Source organism: Cryptotermes secundus, unplaced genomic scaffold, assembly GCF_002891405.2.
Source record: "Cryptotermes secundus unplaced genomic scaffold, Csec_1.0 scaffold116, whole genome shotgun sequence".
NCBI lineage: Eukaryota > Metazoa > Arthropoda > Insecta > Blattodea > Kalotermitidae > Cryptotermes > Cryptotermes secundus.
This window is the reverse complement of record NW_019732857.1, coordinates 1,878,852-1,883,728: the sequence shown is the minus strand read 5'-3', so window position 1 is coordinate 1,883,728 and position 4,877 is coordinate 1,878,852. Positions and strand designations below refer to the sequence as shown.

Below are 4,877 nucleotides of genomic sequence, written 5' to 3'. Positions count from 1 at the left end.
AACAGTTATATGAATATTACACAGAACATCGGACTTATATTTTTGGAACAGCTGAAAAGCTTGGAGATGAGACTTGAAATGTGTGAAGTTAGAACGATCAGGTTAACCGAAAAAAAAAGCTCTATACAGATGCATATTACAGAAACTTTATATCTCTGTAATAAATGCTTTTAGTAGTGAATTCGGAGTCAGTTTACTCGGCTGGTTCTTCAAACGAAGCCTAACCGTTTTTGGTATTCTCCATGGGCCTCATGGAACGTAATTCTGGAAGGCAGGGTTTGGCCAGCAGGTTTGCTACTGATTCATGCTGATGATGATGATTACGATGATGATGATGTGGAATTCTTAAAGTGTTTAACTTTATACAAGCACAGGATTTCATTTTGAATCAGCAGCAAGGTAAACCAAATGGTAGCAATGTAAACAAGATGCAAAAGCAAAACAAAATAATAAATTTAGTTACAGCAAGAGTTTTCAAAATTACAGGAAGACTCCAGGAACAATTCAGATCTTGGAAGTCATACCCTTAGAAAAATGGAGCCTCAGATCTCCCCTGGGTCAACTGTATATAATCCTGGTTATGAAATAGAGTCAATTCTGAACAAGTCACGTTGCAAATAGTTACATACGAAAAATGGCCGCGCCATAGCTCAAGCGGCTAGTCGATGGCTTCCCACCGCGGCGGACAGGGTTCGATCCCGGGTCTGGTCAAGTGGGATTTGTGGTAGACAAAGTGGCGCTGGGGCACGTTTTCTCCGAGTACTTAGGTTTCCCCTGTCAATCTTGATTCCACCAATTGCTCCATAATCACCCTCACCTATCATCTGGGGCTGGTACAAGAGCCCAGAGTGGCCGCAGTACAAGGAAATTAGTCCCACCCCACTAGCAATAAAACAAATACATACGAAAAGTTATGTCTGGCTTCTGAGAATAGAGATCAGTCCTCTACTTCAGAAACAGGCATAAAGTCTACAAAGTAAGTCCGAAAATATTTGTATATTTTATAAGTACTTGGTCTGACAATAAAGTTCGTGAACTCGCCACCGTGTATTTGCCGTGGAAGCAGTGGACAGAAACCTCAGTATGGTCTGATGAATTTGGTATATCAGTGTTTCACAGGTGTGTTGTTGTTGAACTATGGCAGTCTCTTTCTGGTTGGCGTCTATTATTGCCTGAGTGTGTTTTGGTGCGCCGTCGCGAGAATTTCGGAACAAACGTTAAATTTCTTGTTGAACTTGGCAAGAGTGGAAGAGATCACAGAAAGTTTACGTGGGTAATGCTATGAAGAAAACAGCATTTTACGTGTGAGTACACATTTTTCTGAGGGAAGAGGAAGTGTCAATAACGAAGAAAGGTCACGACGGCGAGCAACGAGCAGAACTGAAGAAAACATTCCAAGAGTTCGTCAAATTGTGGCGAAAATCTTCGGCTGACTGTCAGAAGCATGGCAGAGCAAGCAAACATCAACAGAGAAACATTTAGTAAAATCTTAATTAAGATCTTAACATGAAGAAGGTGAGTGAAGGAAAGGTTCCAAAAGACCTGCTCATACGGCACTGTCCGTGAGGGAGTGTTAGCTAGTAAACAAATAGCTGTATTGTAACTCCCTCCCTATTCATTGGATCTAGCCCCCAATGACCTTTTCTGTTCCTGAAGATAAAGGAAACATTGAAAGGAAGACACTGAAGACATCAGCAGTAATATGACGGCAGCTCTGAAGACCATTCCATAAAACAAGTTCCAAAAATGTCTTCAAGAGTGGACTAGACGCTGGCGTCAGTGCATAGCTTCCCAATAGGAGTCCTTTGAAGGCGACCACAGTGACACACAGCAATGACGTATGTAGCACTTTTACCGCGATGAGTTCGCGAACTTTGTTGTTAGACCACATTAAACTATCAATACATTAATAAAGAGACAGATTAAGTTACAAACTGAAATTTCATTGTTCGTGATTAAGTAAAGTATCTTAAAAGTCATCCAGTTAGAGGATTCACATTTGTTCCATATTATTATGTGGGTATACTTGCGCCTTGTATAAAAGCAGCTAAGGATTCTGCCTGCTGGTCTGTGTCTGTTTTAGGCTTAACTTGACAGAGTACACTTGACGTTTGTAAAGAACACTTTTATTAAAATTACTTTTAATTCTACTAGGAATAGAGCAGGTTGCTATGTTGCTATCATTCCTGTCCAAGAACGAAATTCCGACAGCTGGAGTACCCATAAGAAATATACGAAAAGTTACTGAAACCAATAAATGCAGCCTGCCTCTCTACGTTATTCCCTCTGGAAATACAGAAATCAGATCCTTCTTGATGCAGGTAAGATACTGGACAATATTGTGGCATGTATTATCGTTTGACTGTGAGCTGTAACCGCCTGTGTTTAGTGCAGACATATTGCTTGTCCTATTGGGTGCAATTTTCAGTACATTTACAGTTGAATATACACCATATCAATATTAAGACTGCTAGTTTAGAATCCATTTATTCCAGTATTTATTGGCCAGGTATATATTCGTCCGAAAATCGTCAACAAAAACTGGAATAGAGACGTGCCTATCTTGTATTTTCCTCTATTATTCATATTCATTCACTTTTCCAGCTTTGAATTTATTTCATTTTAAGTGCTCTAGGCACACCAAGGGGCTATTACGCTATTGTACGCACGAATAAACTCTAGAAAAGCAGAAGAGATTTTAACGAAATTTTTTATTGGAGAGTTTTACTAATATCGTTGATAAATTCCAATTCTTGTTCAAATTTAACAGAACGAACAGGGGTTTTACAAGAAGAGCTGCATGCGTTTGTGAGCACATACCGTATTGAGCACGATTCACTAAGAATTTATCAGTAAAAAATATCTCGAAAAATGTTGTTAGGAAAAATATATAAACTAATTTTATGCCTATTTCACAGTCTTCCTTAAGTGTTGCAGTTTCCGAGACAATGAAATAGGAACTGTTCCGTTATACGTATATTTCATAATTTATATATCCAGCGAACAACAGGGGTCTTCCAAACACACGAGAATTTTAAGAAAGAATTAGGAGTGGTTTCTGGAACTTACATAAAGACTACAGAAATTTATTATCACCGATAAAAACTGCACGAAGCTACTTTCCACCTGAATTTATTGCTCTGCACTTATATAAATATATCAGTTATTTAACTTGGTCACTTCAGGACGATGCCAGTGTCGAGACAATACAGCCTCGATGGTAGGATGATTAATGAATATGAAGCGGTTGTTGCAATGAGAATTGGCAGGGGAAACCGAAATAATCGGAGAAAATCTACCAAAATTTCATTTCATCCACCACAAATCCCATATGGTTTGATCTGGGATTGAACCTCGGCCTCCTTTTTAGGAATCCGACGACTAACCTCCTGAGCTATGAAACAGTCACTTACTTAAGACAGAAATTTACATACAAGCTAACATGAATAAATACTAGAAAGTATCAGAGCTTACCGCAGTAAGTTATTAACATGAATAGTAGCATGTAATTTATAATACCTTCTACTTTGCGCATGCGTCAGATGACCTTATTTTAATCATATGAATGTTTATTGCGTATAACCAATCTGTTTGGACAAAGTGAAGAAAATAGGGCTTGAAATATTATCAACGTAATATCTTAATGGTTTTACACACTTCCTAACTATAAAACACGTCCTCTTGTTTAGCTTGTAGATTCCATATTCTGAAATTCATAACAAATTTAAAATATCTTTATTGTTGAATTTCATTTGTTTCAATTATAGCTTTCAGAGAAAGAGAATATGTCAGAAGCAAGATGGTTGCTGCTGCTGTACCATACAAATTATACATTGGACGATTTATTCGTTGATATTTACATTCCATTTCATTGCGAATTCTTGGTGGTACACAAAGAAGACGGCCAGAATTTTGTCTTCACAGAAGTGTATCGCGTAGACCGCTCCCTGCCTCTACGAACACACCAGTTCGCCAACCTCTCGTATCTTGCACGTGGACTTATTAAACGAAGACCAGATCTACAGGGTTTAGTTCTCAGATCTGCCGTAATAAACGCGGTAAGTTGGGGAACAAGCTTTGAACGTACTGAATGAAATTGCTGCATGTATAGCCTATGACTACTTCTGTTTCTTGCTAGGGATTCTACGCAAACTTTAAGAAGAAATTTGGAGACGAAGTTGTAGAAATCGGCGGATATTTTGGAGAAGTCTGGAACATCCTGCAGGAAGTACTCAACTTCACGTAAGCAATACTTCAGTCTACTTTCCATCCTTAAAGACAACTCAGAGGATCTATGAAATTTTATCTGAAAGATTTCGTGTTGACTGGAACTGTAGTTACGCAAATAATTCTTGCCAAGAACGCAACATATATTCAATTCAAATCAATGCTTTATCTATTTACGTACTCACTCAACAATCCAAATGCAATTATAAAGTAAGTACGAGGAAATAAGGAAACAGACGTACACAGACAAAGGAAAGCTAGGTAACTTATGTAATATAAGCAATAATATTTACATTAATATAATAACGCCAAATATTATATGGTTAAAAAATATATATACATATGTTTAAGGTCTTTCATTCTGGTCCGTCACACTAACAAATTAACAATCAAGTTCCTTCCGTCAAATGTGACACTTTTTTAAGTTTTCCACCTCGTCACCACCTGCCTTACATGTTTCGGCTCACCACGGAGCCATCATCAGAGGCATTTATAGTAGAAAAAGAAATCACCAACACACAAAACTTCACTTTGTTAAAAATAGCCACGTTCCAGTTAATTAAAATAATTACAATAGTTAAAATTGCCGAGAGTGTCGGTTCACTAAAGGTTTTCCACACACCACGGTAGCTTTCTTATTTAATTCGTCG

General features: G+C 37.9%; 1 protein-coding gene across 1 annotated transcript in view; it reads left to right on the top strand.

The window, feature by feature from the left end:
• The first annotated feature begins 3,813 nt into the window (after positions 1-3,813).
• Positions 3,814-4,877, top strand: part of LOC111867775 (glutamate receptor ionotropic, delta-1) — an 8,272-nt gene continuing 7,208 nt past the window's right edge. The window contains exons 1-2 of the mRNA XM_033752804.1: positions 3,814-4,058; positions 4,139-4,242. The gene's annotated coding sequence lies outside the window, so the exon portion shown is untranslated. The remainder of the gene's footprint in view (positions 4,059-4,138; positions 4,243-4,877) is intronic.